Below are 22,570 nucleotides of genomic sequence, written 5' to 3' on the forward strand. Positions count from 1 at the left end.
TCTCCTGGCAAGTAACCTGTGTCCCAGTCTGTTAATTAATTCAATCAGTATTTATTGTGCACCTACTGTGCATCAGGCTCTGAGATAGTTGCTGAGGACACGGGGATGAAAAAAGAAAACAACTGGAAACCCTAGCTTTCAAAATAATTACATTGGAGGGGAGGGGACAGTAAATATGTAGAACAAAAGAATTGTGGAAAGTGAGATTACACACACACACACACACACACACACACACACACACACATAAAGAAGCTAGAAGAGGCGAAGATAAACTATGACCTGGGAAAAGAGCGTAGGCTAACTCTCCATTACTTCTCCACCCTCCACCTGGGAGACTGACTGTGTATCCAGGTTCCATTAGTGGGAGTGAAGCGGGAGGAGAAGGAAGTAAGTTTTTTTTTTTTTTTGCTGCCCCTTACTGGGAAAGGCAGTGGTTTGGCAGCACCACTCTGCTAAAGAATGCAGGCAGCTCTGTCTGGAGCCTCTTTTGGGTTTCCTGAAGGTTCCCTGTCTCTTCTTGTCACACCCCACTTCCCCAGGCCTGGAGGTGGCAAAGGTTTCCCCATCCTGCCTACTTCTTCCTGATGGTCTCATAATACACTCTTCTAAGCCACCCCTATTTGAGCATGCCTTCTGTTTTGCATGAGTACCCAACTGATGATCAAGGAAGGTTTTGCTGACATGACAATGTGATGAGGTGACATGAATGGGAGAGATGTTAACTATGCAACAATTTGGGGAAATTCCAGATGGATGCAAAGGCCTTCGGGTAGTAATGAGTTTAGTGGGAATCAAGGAGCCCACAGAAGGCCAGTCAGTGTGACTGGAGTGTGGCGAGGAAGGAACCAAGTGGGAATGATAGTATGGGGGAGGCAGGCCAGGTCCCTAGGAATGGTGGAGGCAGAGGTGGGAAGGAAGTGAGATGGTTATGCCAGACCACAGTGGAGATTTGTTACACGGGCACCCACTGGTAAGCCCAGTGTTGGGTATGTAATAGCTCAATACTCCTAGCTAACTTAAGGCAGAAGGATTCACATTTTAGAATGGCTGCTGGCAAGAGAGGTAGGACAGGATTGGAAGTCCATGGGTACCCTAACAGCTAAGTCTCTGTTCCCTGTTCAGAGTCCAAGTTTAGCTTTGTCCAGTTCTGCTGCTTCAGCTTGGGAGATGGAACAAAAAGTAGGCCTGAGATTTCACCATTACTGGCTTTGGAGACAGACAGCCTTCTGTTTATTTACTTTTGAAACACTTATATGGCACTTGCATAGTGCCAGGCACTATTCTAAGTACATTACAAATAATTGATTAACTCATTCCATATTCCAACCCTGTAAGATAGACTATTATCCCTATGAGGAAACCAGGAGACAGAGAGGGGTGTCGCACGGCTGGTGAGCAGTAACGCCTGGGTCCAAGCCCAGACAGCCTGGCACCGGATCTGTTCCTAACCACATACCAAGCTGCCTTGCCAGTCCCAGTCAAGACTCTGCTACTTACAATTTGCGCCTCAGTTTCCTCATCTCAAATGAGGTCGAAATGGCAACACTTCAGCGAATCATTGTGAAGAGCGAACAGGATTTCTGAGTGAAAGGATAAAAACTGGGCCTGGCAAATAGTGCCAAGTACAGGCCAGCTGACCATCCCTTCTATCCTGTCTTCCAAAAAGGAAGGGACAGAAGAGAAGTTGAAAAGGAAAGTAAAGAAGGCAAGTGGAGGGAAAGGGCTAATAAAATATAGTCAGCAGATGACCTTGTCATTGTGAAGAAACATGGCAAAGTGAATAATTCACAAAATAACTACAGTATACTACCACAAGACACCACACTAAGGCAGCTTCCACTGTACAGAGTAACTAGGAAGAGGGGGTGCCATGTGACCTAAATGACATTTCTAATTCCATTTCAAAATGAGTGTTAAGATTAAATCTACGATACTGTTAAACTATCTGCTATCGAAATTGGTATTCAAGTGAAAACATTTTTCCTTTCTGTGTAAATACTTTTTATGTTTTTTAAAGTTTATAATCACAAAGCAACATCTGCTTTATCTGAACTCTATTACCAATAACAAATTCATGTAGGTTACCAAAGATCTAAAGACAACCATAGTAGAATTCACTCCTAATGCCGTTATCAATATTATTTAGATTATCGTTAAACACCTAGTATGTGTAAAAGATTGTACTAGCATGAGAAGAATCCAGAAAGGGACACAGACTTTTCCTTGAGGAGCTAATTTATTCATGAAATTACATTTTCATTTCTGCATAATGTCAGTTTCCAACATAAATGCAATATATGTCTACTGGAGTAAATTTGAAAAATGTAATGAAGAAAAAGAGATCTGAAAGAAACCCCACAGTTCAAAGAGCATCACTCTTTGGGGAGTATGACACAACATTTTTTTTGGAAAAAAATAACCATAAGACAAGATGCTCTGTGATAAATGTCAAATGGGAGATACAGTGAATTTAAAAAGCATAGGTTTTTTTTGGGGGGGGGGCGGTGATAGATTTATTGAGATATTATGCATGTACCATACGATCCATTCATTTTAAAGGTACAGTTTGATGTTTTTTGATATATTCACAGAATTTTGCAACCATTACAACAATTAACTGGGAACATGCTCATCTCTCCAAAAAGAAATCCCATACATTTTAGTAGTCATTCCCCAAACTTCCCATGCTCCGGCACCAACTAAATTACTTTCTATCTCCATAAATTTGCCTATTCCGGGCATTTCATACAGATAGAATCATACAATATTTGGTCCTTTGTGTGTGGCTTCTTTCACTTAGCATAACGTTTTCAAGGTTCATCCACATCGCAGCATGTATTAGTATTTCACTTTTTTCTATGGACAAATAATATGCCATTGTATGGCTGTATCATATTTTGTATGTTCATTCTTCAGTTGATGGACATTCAGATTGTTTCCACTTTTTAGTTATTATAAATAATGCCACTATAAACATTCCTGTACATGTTTTGGTGGATATTTGTTTTCATTTCTCTTGGGAATGTGCCAAGAAGTGAAATTGCTAGGTCATATGATAACTCTGTTTAACCTTTTGATAAACTACCAGAATGTTTTCCAAAGTGGCTGCACCATTTTACATTCCCACTAGCATTGTATAAGTGTTTCGATTTCTCCACATTTTTGCTAACATTTGTTCTTATACAACTTTTTGATTATAGCTATCCTAGTGATATCTAATTGTGGTTTTAATTTGCATTTCCCTGTTGACTAATGATGTTTAGCACTTTTTCATGTATATATTGGCCATTCATACATCTTCTTGGAAGAAATGTCTATTCAGATCCTTTGTCCATTTTTTTTCATTGAGTCATTTCTCTTTTATAATTAAGTTATCATGAGTTATAAAAATTGTTTATATATTCTAGATAGGAGTCCTTTATGAGATACATGATTTGCAAGTATTTTCTTCCATTCTGTGTGTTGACTTTTTACTTGCTTAATGCTGTAATTGAAGCACAAAAGTTTTTAACTTTGATGAAGTCTAATAAATATTTTTTCTTTTGTTGATTATGCTTTTGGTGTCATATCTAAAACAGCATTTCCTAATCCAAGGTCACAAAGATTTATGTCTGTGTTTTCTTCTAACAATTTTTTAATAGTTGGTCACACTTACATTTAGATCTTTAATCTGCTTTTAGGGTTTTTTTTGTAAAAACATGGGTTTTGAGGTCAGACAAACTTAGTGTGATAGTCTGGGTCTTCTGAGAAGGGTGGAATTAAAGGTTCAAGGATTTCATTAGGGAAATGACTGTGAGAGAAAATGTAGAGGGAGCCAAAAAATACTGGGAAAGTAGTCAGAACACAATGCTAGTCTGACCTGCAGTGAAGGGAGGGAAGGAAGGTCAGGTAGAAGCTTTTAGGCTACCCTTCAGTCCAAGGAAGATTTAGCAAGGCCGTCAGAAGGTTTGTGAGCCACAGGCCAACAGAGAGTCCTGGATATCCCAGGAAAAAGCCTTCCTTAGTCCTGCCATATTTAGTAACTGGCAGGGAGCAGCTGAAAAGTGTGGTTCGATGCAAACATGGCAGTGGATTTTAGAGCACAACAGCTGGCGCCCTTGGTCGCTTAATCTCCCTGAAGGGCTCATTTCATGGCTGGCACACTTAAGTTTGAATCTAGCCCTCTCACTCATTTTGTTACATGAATAAAAATGTTATTTAACCTCTTTGCATCTCAGTCTTATTGATAAACCATCTGTTTCCCTGGCTGGCATTATAAATCGGTGATTAATAAGAACCTTGATGACATTACATATTAAAATATTTATATCTAATAACATATAAAATGAGGTAAATTGACTAGACAAAAACTAACCCTAAATTTCATTGTGTGTAATTCTTTAAAGTTGGTGGTAGATAAGTGTACTAAACTTCTCATCCTCCAAGATCTGACTGAAATGTCACATTCCTGGTGACTTCCTTAGCGACCAAGTCAAAATTAGTCGCCTTTTCTTCTGTATTCCCATAACATAGTTATATCTCAACATAACAAAGTAGGTATAAGAATCTTTAGGTAGGGTTTTGAAAAATTCTTGGAATTGAACATTGCTTTGATTTTTAAAGCCATTTAAAAATAATGTGAATAGAAATTTCAGTTTCTCGGGCTTTGACAGACTGAATAACTTTCCTGCTGCAAAACTCCTATAAATGCCACACAAAATATAGAAAAATATTCTTCACATGAATAGCTGAGTTCAAGAGAAATTAAAAGAAATTCTCAAGGAGGCAAAATGGAGAGGAAACATAAAACAAGAGCAGTAAACTCATGAATTGACCCTTGACTACCTGTAGAAAGATATAATGAGCAGTAGCTACTAAGAAACTTAGGACTAGGGTTTTAATACAAGAAATCAAGGCCCTGGACCTATGCCATGTGGAGAATTGAAAACAAGAAACAACACAGCGTGCGCGCACGCGCGCACGCGCGCGCACACACACACACACACACACACACACTACTCCCACAGAGAAAGGATGAATTAAAAAATATTCTACTACTAGTACGAAAGGAAACAATAAGGGAGCTTTGTTGTCTTGACCCCAATTCGGGGGTGAGGATTATGGGTGAACCACCCTTGAGGCTTTTGTAAACAAAAGCCTGATCCAATTTATAAACAATATACACATGATCCAGGGCCCCTCAAGCTAAGAAATTAACCTAGAATTGAGTCTAGCACCTCTTGGACGCCTAGAAGAAGCAAATATAAAATTTCTTTGGAAGATATGCCATCCATCCAAGCTTCACAGGACTCCTACAGATAAACCCTTCTAAAGATGAGTTTACAATCCAAAGATAGAAAATACATGCAAAAACCATACAACCTAAACAAAATTCAAGAGACACAACAAAGAATCATAATAGGTTCCCCAGAAATTCATTTAACAGAGCTATCGGATAAGGGTTGTAAAATAAATTTTAAAAAAATTAAAGTTGTAGGATAATAAATCAAAAAGGAATAAAATAAATAATAAAATTAAAAGGACATAGATATGAAAGAGTAACTAGATAGGACACAGATATGAAAAGAATAACTAGAAAGTTGTAAATTTAAAACTCAAAGGATAAGTTATTTTAAGCACTGGTTAGACACAAATGAAGAGAGAATTTGTGAGCTGGAAGATAGATCTTTGGAAATGGTATGGAATGAAGCAATAGGAAAAAATATTAAAGAAGGGTTAAGAGAATATGAATGTTCTACAAAATATTTCCTAGGAATTAGAAAAAGATAATGAAGAAAATGAGTAGAGGCAATATTTCAAAAAGTAATTGCTAGAATTGTTTAGAATAAAATATATGAATCATTAGATTCAGAAAGTATATTAAGTCCAGGATAAAGTATTTTATTTCTTTAAAAAGACATTATTTAATAACAATGAGAAACGCTGAGATTGCTGTTTCTTTATAGCTCTATAATACTGTATTATGGTAGAGTAGGAATCAGTTCTTTTAGACTGGGACTACCATGGCTTATCACCAAGTAAGTACAGAATGATGAATGAATGAATGAATGAATGAATAACAATGGTCAAATGTAATCTAGAACAAATTGTTTTAACCAATCTATAGTGCAGGTCAAATACATGTCTAACATATTTATTTTTAATTTAATTTTCAATCATATTTGTTTTATAAAATTTTAAGATTTCCTAAGAGAAATGCAAGTAAAAAATATACTGAGATAACAGTTTCAAATCATTGATATTCTGGGTAATGTGAAGTCTAAAACTTATCATTTCTTTCAGTCTCCTCCCCTCCATTTTCTTTCTTCTAGGAATCCTGTTTGTTGGAGTTTTTGCTCTTGGCAGTCCTCTATGTCTTATCTTTTCTCTCATATTTTCCATCTATTTGTCTTTCTGTTCAATGTTTTGAGCAACTTCTTTACCCTTATTTTCTAATCTTTCTACTGAATTTTAATTTTAGTAACTATAATTTTATCACTAAGAGTTTGTGTTCTTTGAATAATGCTTTTTCTTAGTAAAAATATTGTTTCGTGGATATGTTGACTTCTTAAAAGTGTATATTAGAAATTATTTTTTTTTCTTCTGGAGTGATGGAAATGTTTTGCATCTTCATGGCTGACAGTTATACAATTATATAAATATTCAATTAGGTATACATTTAATATTTCTGCACTTTACTCTCTGTAAGTTCTACCTTTAAAAAAAAAACTGACCTTGCCATTATAGGAAGAATGAGAACAAAGATAGAGCTAGGTTTTACTGGGCCTGGAGCTTTTACAAATTACAAATAAAAATTGGGTTTGAAGGTGAATATTTATTTAGAATGATAAAAGAAAAATTACAAATTTTAATGATGAATTAATAATTTGTTACATTATTATATTCTTTAAAATGGGGGGTAAGGGAGACATGGAAAATTGCTTCCAAAAAGTAAACTCTGCAAAGTCGATTTGCACTAAAAATAACATCGTTGAAGTAATTCAAGTTTATTTCTTTATTTTTACAATCACTACACTATCATTGTTTATTTAGAAGCAACAAGGTGCATATTATGACCTTGGTTAGAGACACACCTGTTTTTGAAAGATACTAAAATGATTCTGAACCATATGACTTACTCAGAAAAACATGCATCAATGCATGTGTGAGGTTGATTATATAATTGGGAGTTTATCAAGCATAGCTTTCATGTGGAATACAATGCTTATTAAATGAGGAATAATAAAAATAGACTAATTTAAACCTTATACATATATTGTGTTATAAAAATTCAACAGTAACAGTAGTAATTGTTTTGATCTTAGACCAACAGGAAATTTTGTGGGAGAGAAGTATTAAGAGTTGCTAGCACATCATATTAAAATCTTGATTTTTGTTGTTGATAGATCAGAAAGTTTTTTCAGCTGTATAGTTCATTGTTGATAATGTCATGTACATTTTTAAGATTTTTCCCAAATTTAGAGAAACCTTTATCAAGTTTTTTTGTATGAGTGTCCTGTATTTGGTTACACTAGTAATGACGCATCTGAAACTCTCTTTGAATTGACAGTTCTCATTAACCATTTTGTCATCAATGTTCCTGTTGTAGTTATGTATTGAGTTTTATGTTACATTTGTCATCAGTATTTCATGTTAATTCAACTGGAAAATTAATCATAGGAATTTCAATAAATTATGTACCACATAATTCCCATAAAAACTGCACAATATGTTTATAATTATATATATTGCTTTATCAAGACTATTTCTGTTAGGCTAGAATTTCCAATTTGACTAGAACTCATTGAGAACAAAACTTACAATTTTACATGTCTAATGATGGAAAAAATTTTCCATAGACTTGCTCTTGGCCCCACTTTAATCCTATTGTTCCCCCACACCCATATCCCAGGGTGCCAGGCATCACAGGGCATGGTCATATCTCAATTCAGTCTCTGACCCAGCACCTTTATGTCACAGTGCTATGTAAATTCACATAGTGGACAGTGGGAATATTACTAGAAGTTATTCCTACGATAGGACAACTGGCAGTAACATATTCATCCACAAAACTGTGACCTACATAAATATATCCCATTAAGTCCATATCCAATATATCTTCCCCTTACCCAGACACCAAAGGTGCCTGCAAGCCATTTGACTATCATTCAACAGGAGAGAATTATGATGCAGGGATATCTGAGTGGAAAGAGACAACAGTGTAAACCATTGAAGTTAAAATATCTTTAACAAACATTACAAAAGTTTACAAAAATATATGGCCATGTAAACATTATGAAGTCTTGCCCCAAGGCCTTGGAAGAGGTTAATGAAGGTAAGGGAATATGAATCTTAGCTTTCTGGCTAATTCACCTTTGGATAAAACAGACAAAAGCAAAATGAACTCTCTTTAATCATTAATTTAGAAAAGCATAATACCTTTCACAGTTGCTTATCCCTCAGATGTTAAGTGCCTGGAAAATCAGACAAAATCTATATTAATGAGAGATATTTTTTTCCTTAAAAAGAAACTCATTGATAGAAAAATCAAATTTATTTGAATGTCTATTATTTATAGCAAAAGAAGATTAAAACAATGAATTCTGCATGTCATGGGCTCATTTAGTAAAGAATATATTTTTTTGGATGGAGACTTGCTAAAGCTTATTAATGATTTTCAAATTCCAGAACTTAGATGCTTACACTGTCTTTTCAGTATCTGATGCAGACAGTTAACCTACTTAATCATGTACCTGAGTATCATTTATTATATTGTTGTTAACTAAATTTAAAGCACTTTAGGAGGGAAAACTAAATGTATTTGGGGAGAGTTGTAGAATGGTTTCTAAAACTATGGTGATAGGGAGTCTGTTTTCAGTTCAAACACCAGGCTTTATGGCTGCTTCCTCTGTTCCCATGGAAACCTCAGCCTTGCTGAAGTTCAAGTTAATTTCTTACTGCTATCTGCCTGTTGAGCTACAGGGCTTTCTCCAGCTAATATCATGCAGAAACCTGTTAGGAGAATGAAGTTTATTTAGGAGCTCCATGGACTATTTCTACAAGAGGTTGAGACTGAAATCAGATCAGGCTGAACCTCTGTGCTGAATTTGCTGAAGGATAAAGGAGTTGAAATATACTGTGTGAGCTTTTTTGAAAAACATTAACAGATGTTTAATGCTAATTGACTAGATGAGATATTAAAAATAGTTCATATTACACTGGACAAAGTTTGTGTGATGTTTTAGCATCCCTTTAAACTCTAAAATTGACCACATTTCTATGTGCTTCTTGAGAATGTTAATGATATCTCCAATCAAAGGTCACGGGCTGGTGACCCGTGAATCAGCTCTGGCCTGCAGACATGATTTTTTTGGCCTGCTCAGTATTTTAAAACAATGCTTGAATTAGTTGCCAACTTCTAGAAATTAGGAAACTCCATTTAAAAAAAAAAAAACTCTAGATTTTCAACTTCTTCTGGAAAATTGGAAAATGTGGCTGGCTCTGCAATCCTGCCTTGTCAAAGGGAAAGCTCAGTAGCAGGGGCCCCATGGGAGGGGAGTGGCTGTCCTGTGTGCTACAACCCCTGTCACTCCTCACTGGTCCCATTAGCCAGCTTCATTCATTAGCAGTAGCTGCTTGGCCTCTAGGACAGTTGCATTCACAATTCCCGTCTTCAATTCATAGTCCACCTAGTTCCAAAAGAGTAATAATAAACTCAAAAACTCAGTCACGTACTAGCTCACAGAATACAGTATTTTTACCAGCTTAATACATAGAGTTGGAAAAATAAATAATCACTTTTGTTTGCTTCTCTAATATTCATTCTCTAGGATTAATTGATTTAAATAATTTGCAATACTGTCAATTAAGTATCAGCAAAGAAGAAGGCTGTAAGCATGTCAGGCTTTCCATTCTCCACCGAAGAAAGTTTATTAATAATCACCCCCAGAATTTGTCTTTTGCTTACTAAGTGGCAGCCACTGTGTTTTATAGAAATTTCATATTCAGTCATTATCATGCTCCCTGTTTTACAGATGAGAAAAAGGAGGCTTAGGAGGATCAATAACTCACTCAAAGTCATATCGTTAGTAAATAACAAGCTTCAGCTTCACTCAGTTATTTATCATTCTAGAGCCTGCACATTAAACCACTACTGCTTAATTATCTTCATTTTAATTAAATGTACTTTCCAAAAGTTTAAACTATTTTTATTTTTCTAAATTGGTTTCACAATATGTTCAGGATAAGGAAAAAAGTCTATGACACAGGCCTTACCTTCGAGGAATATAGAATTTCAACGAGAAGTATAATTGTCTTAGTAGGCTTTATTGCCTACAATGCCCATAAATAAATGAATACACAATAACATATAGCAAGATATAGATAGATAGATAGATAGATAGATAGATAGATAGATAGATAGATAGATAGATAGATATGTTATTTGAAAAGGAAATAGAACTATGGTAATACATATAATTAAATCAGGAGTTAACCAAAAGAAAAAGTATGCAAACAGACATTTACAAGTACAAGAGAATATGGTACTTAGGGAAAATAGTTGAACATAGTTGGCATGAGTAAAGAAAAGAATGGTCAAAAAAAAAAAAATGACGTAGAAGATAGAGGTTCTGTTCATCCCTCTGGCTACCAAATCAAAGGTATGACAGAAACAAGGAACAAACAGCAAGGAAAAATCTCCTGGGATCTAGATGAACAAGCCATACAACTAGGGAGAAATCTAAGAAACCACCCTGCAATGGCAGAAAGTAGGATGGGGTGAGGCTGCAAGGCTGCCCTGTCCTGAGCAGCTGAGTGGGCCAGAGGCTGTGGCAGTGACAGAAGCCTCTTGAAGAGGCCGTGTTCGCAAGCGGATTTTCGTGGTGATAGGTCTGTTCACTCTGAGCACCAGTGCTGGTTTGGCTGCACAAGAGGCACCAAGGACTTACAGGGGAACACAGAGTTGTCAGAGTGTGGGCTGAGGTGTAACTCACTCCTCGTACAGAAGTGCCAGCAGTATCCATTGTTCCTCTGTTGAGCCCTTCCCACTCCCAGTGCATGAACACAGTGTTGCTATAGCCAAAATGTCATTAAACTGGATGACAAAGGTTGCTTCATCCAGAGAATTCCCTGAAACTACGCCTCCCCCCAACCAAACCCCATCCAAGTGTATCTTCCACAAGTGAGGTGTTCCTGGCTGAACAGCGCCCAGACTCACACTGGTGGCAGCTGCCCTCAGTTTCTGGTATGGCCTTTTGAGGCAACTATAAGCACCCCCAGAGGGGCACAGGCTTGGGCTAAATTTGGCCTGAAGCTGAACCCCTCTCAGGACTGTGCCACGGGACTACACAAATCCATATTAATAAGACGGGGAGACTTAGGAGCTTTGTTTGGTACATAGAAACAGACACAAAAAGGCAGCCAAAATGGGAAGATAAAGAAGCCGAAACCATATGAGAGAACAGAACAGAGATCCAGGAATAATGGAGTCAAGCAATCTAACAGATGCAGAGTTCAAAACACTGGTTATAAAGATTCTCAATGAACTTATAGGAAGTGTAGATGAACTCAGTGAGAAATTCAACAAAGAGAATTTCCATTTTATAAAAATGGAAATGGAAATTATAAAAGAAAACCAGTCAGAAATGAAGAGCACATTATCTGAGATAAGAAGTATACTAAATGGAATAAACAAAGTGAATAAAGAAGAGGATCGAATGTCCTATCTAGATGATGGGAAAGGCAAGGACACTCAAACAGGATAGCAAGAAAAAAAGAAGCCAAACTATAATGTTAATTTAAGGAACCTATGGGATACTATTAAAGGTAAAAATATCGGTGTCATAGGGGTACCTGAAGGAAAACAAAATGCTGAAGAGCTATTTGAAGAAAAAACAATAATAACTTCCTTAACCTGGTAAAGGAAATAAACATAAAACCCCAGGAAGCTCAAAGAACCCTAAAAACCAGAAACCCAAAGAGGTCCACACCAAGACACATCATGATTGAAATGCCAAAGGTTAAATACAGAGAGAATATTAAAAGGAGCAGGAGAAAAGTGGTTAGTTACCTACAAGGGAGCACCCATAAGACTTGCAACTGATTTCTCTAAAGAAACTATACAGGACAGAAAGGCCCGGCACAAAATATTTGATGTGATGAAAAGCGAGAATCTACAACCAAGAATATTTTATCCAGCAAAGCTATCATTTAGAGTTGAAGGACAGATGAAGAGCTTCCCAGGCAAAAATAAGCTAAAGGAATTTATCATTACCAAAGGAATATTGCAGGAAATGTTGGTGGTACTTCTTTAAGAAGAAAAAACATGTATCAAAAACAGGAATAAAGAATGGTAATAACTACATTCCTATCAACAAGTACCTCGAATGGAAAAGAATTAAGTGCTCCAACCAAAAGAGAGAGTGGCTGAATGGATAAAAAAACAAGACCCCTACATATCCTGCCTTAAAAAGACTAAGTTCAGATTAAAAGACACACAGAACTATCACTTCCTGCTGGAGATGCAATCTTTGTGAAGTATAAACTGTTATTAGCCCCATCTCACAGAAAAGGAAGCTGAATTACATGTTTTGTTTGTCTCCTTCAGTGATTTGTATGGCTCACATCCTGCTTGAAATTTCATGTTGCTTACCACTTTGGTTTTCAAAAGCTTTCCCAAGTTTATATTTCATTCAGGATCAAGAATTTAAAGTTCCCTTTTGCCCTGCTTCTCTACCAAAGTACATATTAGATCACTGGAGGTTAAAAGGATGGACAATTTGCCCTTTAGGAGAGAGAAAAGCAGCTTTTTCCAAGGACCCACTGTTTTTATAATAATACTAAAGCTCTAGAACAATATCTCGAGTAAGTTGGAAAAACATGGAAGAGTGAGAGATGTTCTCAGATCTCTCCCCTTGAAACAACAATAAGCTGAACATCTAAAACTGAACAAAAAAACACCCAAACTGCACACCAGCACATCTGAGCATGAGATCTGTGCATAAGAGCTACCACAGGTCAGAACTCCAGGTGTCAGGCAGTGGACTGGGACAAATAAAGAAGCTGTCTCTCACAGCCACAGGAGCTCCCTACAGGAGGAGAGAGAGAGGAGGAGGGGTGAGTTCCATGAACAACTCTGCTTGGGAGTGCTATGATTTTCATGTAGCCGGCAGCAGGGCCCAGTTATCAGGGCAGAAAGGAGAGAAGTGGGACGGCAAAAAAACAACAGTTGTTTTTTACCGGCCACAGTTGCAAAACCGAGGCTGAGCCGCAGCCCCCAATTCCCAGCCCAGAGGGCCCCTCCCCACATACCCTTTGAGACTGAATACTGTGGAGCTCCAGGGAAATCTAAGCAAATGCTGCCAAGATGAAGCTACTCTTACAGCCTCCGGAGCTACTTGCAGAAGGAAGGGGAGTAAGAAGCTGCAGTGACTTCCCTGAACAGCCCTGCCTGGGAGTGCTGTGACCTCCACGCAGCTGACACCAGGGCCCAGGCATCAGGGCAGAAAGAAGAGAAGCGGGACAGGACTTCAGAGAAAAAAACAATTGATTTTAACTGGCCATGGTTGCAAAACTGGGGCGGAGCCACAGCCCGTAACTCCCACCCCAGAGCACTACTCCCTCCATACCTTCCGACATCAGTCACCACAGAGACGCAGAGACATCTGAGCAAATGCTGCCGAGACCATCGCTGACACTGACAGGGGCTGAAACTGAGGGTAACGAGCATAATTAAATATCTATAATAAAATTAATAAAATTAAAAAGTATTCTTAAGGCATTATTTAAAGCAGGGATCTAAGAGGCTTAGACTCCACCTACTAGAAACCAAAAGAAAAGCCCTTCTTTGCAACAGGCTAAAGAGACACCTTTATATCTAAATCTTCTTTCTAGGAAAACAGCAGAATACACTTAATTAATGCTCAGGCAGAAAAATAGTCCATTATATACCATGAACAACCAAGGAGATAAGGCATCTCAAAAAAAAAGAGAAAAAATTCCAGAAAATAAGCGTACGAACATAGTAATATGCAATTTAAATGACAGAGAATTCAGGATGCTACTTTTGAAAAAACTAAGTGAATTCTGAAATGAGACATAACAACAATTTCAGGAACTGAAAAACACACAAATGAGCAGATCAAGGAGATCGAAACCCTCAAAAAGAACCAAATAGAACTTCTGGAGATGAAGAACACTCTGCAAGAGTTGATAAATGAAATAGCAAGCTTGGAAAATAGCGTCAACCAAATGGAGGAAAGGATCAGAGATATCAAAGACAGGAATCTAGTGATAAATAGAATGAAGAAGAGAGAAACCACAGAATGAAAAACAATAAAAGAGAAATTCAAGAACTAGCTGATACCATCAGGAGAGGAAACAAAAGAATAATGGGCATTAAAGAAGGTGAAGAAAAGAAACAGAGACTAGAAAGCATTTTCAGACAAATAGTAAACGAGAATTTCTCAAATCTAAGGAATGAGCTGCAGTTTGGAATTCAAGAAGTCAACAGGGGACCCAATATTCTCAACCCAAAAAGGCCTTCACCAAGACACATTGTATTAAAGTTATCAAAAATCAATGACAAAGACAGAATTCTCAGGGCAGCTGGGGAGAAGAAAATGGTAACTTATAAAGGAAAACCCATTAGGTTATCATTGGACTTCTCAGCACGAACCTTACAAGCCAGAACAAAATGGAATCAAATATTTAAACTATTAAATGAAAGGAACTACCAGCCTAGAATAATGTATACAGCTAAGCTCTCCTTTAAATATGAAGGAGAAATTTAGAACTTTCCCAACATACAAAAACTGAGGGAACTCTCCACTACGAGGTCTGTACCACAGGAAATACTGTTCTCCTAAAACAAAACGACAAAAAAAATACATAATTAGGAGTAAAGTGACTATTAGGCAAATAGAAGCAAAGGAGTGCAATCCTTACTGAGAACAGGGCATTATAAGCTTAGAAAATAAGAAGAGAATCGCTATAACAAGATAGTAATGAACATTCAGCATACATAGGAACAAATCGAGAAGACAATGACTGAAGAGGGGAGGATTCAAAGATCCAGATTTGCAAAGGGGAATGGAGATAAGGCACGCACAGAAGAAAATGGACGATTATATATATATATATATATATATATATATATATATAATATATAACTATCCTTTTCATATTTGTAATGGTAACCACACACCAAGATTCAGAAACGAAGTATATAACATAAAACAAGAAGAACCAGAGGCAAAACTCACAAAAGCAAACCAAAATAAAGAACACAGAAGTACAAAGACAAGGGAGCAGTGGAAACACCGAGCTACCAGAAAGCAAAAGATAAAATGGCTATAAGAAGACCTCCTATTTCAATAATCGCCCTAAACGTAAATGGACTGAACTCCCCAATAAAAAGGCACAGAGTTGCAGAACGGATCAAAAGCAAGACCCAACCATATGCCGCCTCCAGGAGACACATCTCAGATCCAAAGACATATATAGACTCAAAGTGAAAGGGTGGAAAATGCCATTTCAAGCAAATGTCATTCAGAGAAAATTGGGAGAAGTGGTACTAATGTTAGATGAAATAGACTTCAAAATAAAAAAGGTAAAGAAAGGTACCAAGGGACACTTCATAATGATAAAGGGAATCATGCACCAAGAAGGCATAACACTTATTAAAAGCTATGCTCCCAATTAGGGAGCCCCAAAATATGTAAAGCAATTACTAACAGAATGAAAGGGAGAAACAGACTTAAACATTATCGTAGTAGGAGACCTAAATATCCCCCTGTAGATTATGGACAGCTCATTCAAACAGAAAATCAATAAAGAAATAACATCTTTAAATAACACATTAGACCGACTGGACATAATTGATATTTACAGAGCCTTCTATCCCAGAACAGCTGCTTATACATTCCTCTTAATGTACATGGAACATTTTCAAGAATCAACCACATACTGGGGCACAGAGATAGCCTCAATAAATATAAGAGGGTTGTAATCATATCATCTATCTTATCTGACCATAATGCTTTGAAACTAAAGATCAACTGCAAAAAGAAATCAGAAAGAACCACGAATGCATGCAGACCAAACTGCATGCTACCGAAGAATAACTGGGTCAGGGAAGAAATAAAAAGATATCAAGAGATACGTAGAAGCAAATGATAATGAGACTACAACATATCGAAATTTTGGGGACACGGCGAAAGCCGGCATAAGAGGAAAGTTCATAACATTCAGGCCTATCTCCAAAAACAAGAATGAGCCCAAATAAACAAACTTACGCTTCAACATAAAAAACTAGAAAAGGAGGAATAAATGAGGCCTAACATCAACAGAAGGAAAGAAACAATCAAAATTAGAACAGAAATAAATGAAATTGAAAATGACAACAACAAAAAATAACAATAAAAAAATAAATAAATGCAACAAAGAGCCGTTTCTTTGAGAAGGTTAATAAAATTGACAACCTCCTGGCTAGACTTACTAAAGAAAAAATAGAAAAAACACAAATGACCAAAATCAGGGAAAAAAGATCCTGTTAAAAGAAATCAAAGAAGATACAAAGAAATCAAAAGATATTTCATGTTCTTGGATTGGAAGAATCAACATAGTTAAAATGACCATATTACCTAAAGCATTATACAGATTTAATGCAATTCCCATCAAAATCTCATCGGCATTTTTTAATGAAATAGAACAAAAAATCATCAGAATTGTATGAAAGCACAAAAGACCCTGAATGGCCAAAGCCATCATGAGGGGGGAAAAAATGAGGCTGGAGCCATCACTCTGCCCAACTTCAAATTATACTAGAAAGTGACAGTAATCAAAATGGCACGGTATTGGCAGCAAAACAGGCACATGGACCAGTGGAACAGAATTGAGAGTCCAGAGGTAAACCCATATTTATACGGGCAAATAATTTTCAACAAAAAAGCCAAAAACATACAGTGGAGAAAGGAAAGCCTCTTCAATAAATGGTGCTGGGAAAACTCAAAGCCACCTGTAAAAGATGCAACTAGACTGTTGTCTATCACCACACACACAAATTAACTCAAAATGGATTAAGAACTTGAATATAAGATCTGAAACAATAAAATGCATAGAAGAAAACATAGGAACTAAACTCAAGAACCTTGGCCTTAAAGAGGATTATGAATTTGACCTCAAAAGCAAGAGAGGTAAAAGCTAAAATAAATGAATGTCACTACACCAAACTAAAATGCTTCGGCCCAGCAAAAGAAACCATCAACAAGGTAAAGAGACAACCGTCTGAATGTGAAAATATATTTGCAAGCAATGTCTCTGATAAGGGCCTAATATCCAAAATATACAAAGAACTCATATGACTCAATAACAACAGAAAAACAAATGATCTAATCAAAAACTGAGCAGAGGACCTGAACAGAGACTTCCCTCTAGAGGACATACAAATGGCCAACAAATATATGAAAAGATGCTCAACATCACTAGCTGTTGGGGAAATGCAAATCAAAACTACAATGAGATACCAATTCACACCTATTAGAATAGCTATAATCAACAGGACAAGTAATAACAAATGTTGGAGAGGATACGGAGTGTTGGTGGGACTATGAATTGGTACAGCCACTGTGGAAAACAGTCAGGAGGTTCCTCAAAAAACTAAGAATTGACCTACCATATGATCCAGTAATCCCTCTACTGGATATTTACCCCAAAGTCTTGAAAACTCGTATCTGAAAAGATATTTGCACACTGGTGTTCATAGCAACATTATTCGCCGTAGCCAGGATATGGAAACATCCGAAGTGTCCTATGACAGATGACTGGATAAAGAAGCTGTGGTACATATATACAATGGAATATTACTCAGCCATAAGAAGAGATGAAATACTGCCATCTGCAACAATGTGGATGGACTTCTAGATAATCATGCTAATTGAAATAAGCCAGATAGAAATAGTTGAAAACCACATGACATTACTTATATGTGGGATGTAAAGCTAAAAGCAACATACGGACAAGACGAACAGACTCATGGACATGGGCAATGGACTAGTGATTAGAATAGGGTAGGAGGGAGAGGGGAGAATGTATATGGGGTAAAAGGGGTCATATCTGTGGTGACAGAAAGAAATCTAATTATGGGCAGTGAACATACAATGTAATATATATGTGCCTTACACTTAAATCATATACCTGAAACTTTCTGGATTTCGTCAACCAATGCCATCATATTAAAAATTAAAAAAACAAAAAACAAAAAAAAACATTAGCAGAGATTTTGAAAGAGACTGAGCTAGGGCCTTCTTTCTCCCAACTAGTGCATGATCACCTATCTCAGCTTTCAAAAGAGATTGTGCATTACTTCCCAACCACAAAAGACTCCCGAACTGAGAAGGAATGGACCAGCGACTCATTTGTGAATAAACCAGGTGAATTGACTTTGTCCATGCTGGAAGAGGATCAACTGCTTGAGATTACAAATGACGGTGGCCTTAAAAGTATGTTTGAGACAACTTCAAATCTCCTTATGTTCTGGATTACCATCTAGGTGGAATATCTTGAGATTGCCATAAAGACATTGAAGGCTGCTTCCATTTTTAAACTTCCTATATTTGTGAAGCAGGGTTTTCTGTAGTGACAGCAACCAAAACAAGATACGGGGTAGGCTGGGCATAAGCGACACACTTCAGATCTCATTTAGTTGCTGGAAAACAAGCTCAGGGCTCCCACCAATTCTGCATTATGGTGAATCATATAATTATTTCATTACATATTACAATGTAATAAAAATAGAAATAAAGTGTGCAATAAATGTATACTCTTGAATCATCCTGAAATCATTGCCTCCCTCACCCTCATCCATGGAAAAATTGTCTTTCACAAAATCAGCTGCTGGTGCCAAAAAGGTTGGGGGCCACTGCCCTAGGCAACAAAATATAAAGTGACATGCCCTTAAGGTGATAATTATCTGTTCTCCATCTAGTATAACACAATTATTATCTATACTATTGATTCTCCTACATTTATTCAGAGCCAGCTCATTGAAGACCCCATGTACTCCCAAAAACAAGGTAGTTGTTTTGAACCTGCTCCCCATCTAGTAGCCTCCTCCTCGGAAAAGGTTTGGCACTTGAGACTTGACACCTCTGCTAGGAGATTCTAATACATCTCCTCCAGACACTCACAGTCCAAAATTTACTATTCAGTTGTAAAAAACCACATAATACCTTGTCAAATCCTTTTTCTTGGATTAACATTTGTGTTAGTTTCCTAGGGCTGCTGTAACAAATGTGAGATCTTAAAAAACAGAAATTTATTCTTGCACAGTTCTAAAAGTCAGAAGTCCAAAATCAAGGTACCAGGAAGGCCACACTCCCTCTGATGGTCTGGGAGAGGAACCTTCTTTGTCTTTTCCTTTTTAGGGACTCCTGGTATACCTTGCTTATAGCAGCATAACTCCAATCACTGCCTCCATCTTCACATGACCTTCTCACCCCTGCATCTCCATGTCTCAAATATTCCTCTCTGTGCCCTTCTATGGGCACAATTAATAGGTAGAGTAGGCATTGTAGTGAGAATGATATAACTAAATGAGTTAGGATTTAGATATAGCTTTGGGGGAGGGGGTGGAATTCAACCCACTACAATGTTATACCTATATCTGATTTTCTTTTTAGATAAGGAGCTAATTATAATCGTACCTAACACTTACTGAGAACTTACTCAGGCATCAGGTTAAGCATTGTACAATTGCTATCTCACTTAAGTTACAAAATGTCTTTCCCCTACCCCAGTAGTCCCTAACCTTTTTTTGGCACGAGGAGTCAGTTTTGTGAAAGTCCGAGGCCCGTGAGTTTAGTTCCTATGTTTTCTTCTATATAATTTATTGTTTCAGTTATTATATTCAGGTTCTTAATCCACTTTGAGTTTCATTCTTTTACAGGTGGCTTTCCAGTTTTCTCAGCATCATTTATTGAAGAGGCTTCTTTTCTCCACGATATGTTTTTGGTCCTTTTGTTGTGACAGTTATTTGCCTGCATAAATATGGGTTTACTTTTGGACTCTCGATTCTGTTCCACTGGTCTATGTGCCTGTTTTGCTGCCAATACCATGCTGTTTTAACTACTGTCTCTCTGTAGTATAATTTGAAGTTGGGCAGAGTGATGGCTCCAGCCTCATTCTTTTTTCTCAGGATGGCTTTGGCCATTTGGGGTCTTTTGTGTTTCCATATAAATCTGATGATTTTTTGTTCTATTTCATTAAAAAGTGCCGATGAGATTTTGATGGGGATTGCATTAAATCTGTATAATGCTTTAGGTAATATGGTCATTTTAACTATGTTGATTCTTCCAATCCAAGAACATGGAATATCTTTCCATTTCTTTGTATCTTCTTTAATTTCTTTTAATCGGGTCTTATAAAATTCATCATATAGGTCCTTCAAATTTTGCATTAAATTTATTCTCTTCTAATGGTTAAAACATGTCAAAATCCCCAGTGTTCACTTATCGCCCTCATAATTCCAGCTTGATTTCGAATGCAGCTACTTTATCTGCCGACTTGAACACAGTCGTCATTCTCCCCTGAAGTGACAGATTGAGCTGCTTAAGCAGGTTGAATATGTCACACAAGTAAGCAAGTTTGCGACCCATTCTGTGTCATTGAAATGTGCCACCAGTGGTGACTGTTTCTAGAAGAAATCTCTGGAGCGACTCTTGTAACTCAAAGACTCTGGCCAGTGACCTACTTTTAGAAAGCCAACTCACTTCTGTGTATAAGAGAAGATGGTGTGTTCTGCATCCATCTCCTAACAGAGCTGCGTGAACAGATGTGAGTTAAGGGCTTGTATTTTAATGTGGTCAATTATTTTAATAACATCCTGCAAAACGTTGTTACATTCAGGTGACATTGTTCAGCTAGCCAGCATTTCTCTATGGATGACACATTGAGTAGATTCAAATTCAGAAGCGACCTCTTTGACCTGAGTAGTGAAATCAGGAAGCCATCCAGTCACGGCAGCTTTAACCATCCATGCATACACTGATACAGAATGACCAACTCAGTTTTCCTGATGTAATCATTGAAAGACTTGAATAGTTCTGCAGCTGTGGTGTTGGTTGGCAACAAAAGTACACACAACATATCCTCCTGCACATGCTCCTGAAAAACACACGGCACAAAAACAAGCATTGTTGCTTTGTTGTCAACATTAGTAGACTTGTCAAACTGGATTGCGTACCACGGCAACTCATTAACCCTCTCTAACAATCGTACCTCATCATCCTCTGCTATTTTATTATTCATCTAGTTATGTTGCTAGCCGAAAGAGGAACATGTGCCACCTTTTGAACTGCAGCCTCGCCTAAAAGTTCATGACAAATGACCTTAGCAGCAGGCAGGATCAACTCTTCACCCAAAGTAAGGGGCTTCTTAGCTTTAGCAGTATAGTTAGCCACTAAGAATGATGCTCTCAGTGCAGACACATTTGAGGAAGTGGTGGCCTTCAATAATTGCTTCTGTTCTTCATATTCACATTTTTTTCTTTTGAAAAACTCCAGAGGCTTCTCTTTTAATGCAGGGTGCTTGGTCTCCATGTGGCGAAGCAGTTTTGAAGGTTTCATCGCTTTGGTGGATAGCCAGTTGCCACAGATTACACAAAGTGGGCCTGGAAATGTGAGTCACCTATTGCAATGAACCCGTAATTTGAGTAGTAGTCTTGGTATTTTCTTTTAAATGCAGCTTTCTTTTTGTTAGCAGTCTTAGAGACTTCTGCTATCTCATCATTACTGGGCCTTTTCTCCTTTTCAAAGAAGCTCTCCAATGATGTTTGATTTTTACTCATTTTAGCTAGGGTTAGCTTGTGGACTTACCAAAACTGTGACTGAGACGAGTGAACAGTATGGGAAGGAGACGTGGATGGAAGTAAACAAAATAATGGGTGGGCCACGTGTGGACTGAAATAATTGTCAGATTCTGATTTAAAGCCAGCCATCAGATGCAGCTTAATTGTTACTTGCCACTCACTGATAGGGTTTTGATGAGTCTGCAAGCAATTGATTTATTATGGTCTCTGTGCAGTCAACTTCCCTGCTAATGTTTATTTGCACTGTTCCCTAGCGCTAGCATCACTGCCTCAGCTCCACCTAAGATCATCAGGCATTAGAGTCTCATAAGAACCCTGCAACCAAGATCCCTCGCATGCGCAGCTCATAACAGGGTTCACACTCATGAGAATCTAATGCCTGATGATCTGAGGTGGAGCTAAGGCCGTGTTGCTAGTGCTGGGGAGTGGCTGCAAGTACAGATGAAGCTTCACTTGCCAGCCCACTGCTCACCTCCTGCTGTGTGGCCCAGTTCCTAACAGGCCACAGACTGGTACTAGGGTTGGGGATCCTTTCGCCTCCCATTAACTACCAAAATATCCAGTTTCCACTACTTTGCCTTCTGGTGACAAGAGTAGCATTTCAAAATTCCTGCCAGTGAATAGAGCAACAGCTTTCACAAGTGGGGAAGAATTGCTGCTCCTAGACAATCACTAGTATGACTCGTTTGGTCACTTTTTGGATCTGTATAGCTAGACTTACAC

This window comes from Rousettus aegyptiacus, unplaced genomic scaffold (assembly GCF_014176215.1).
Source record: "Rousettus aegyptiacus isolate mRouAeg1 unplaced genomic scaffold, mRouAeg1.p scaffold_m13_p_10, whole genome shotgun sequence".
In the NCBI taxonomy this organism is placed as follows: Eukaryota; Metazoa; Chordata; class Mammalia; order Chiroptera; family Pteropodidae; genus Rousettus; species Rousettus aegyptiacus.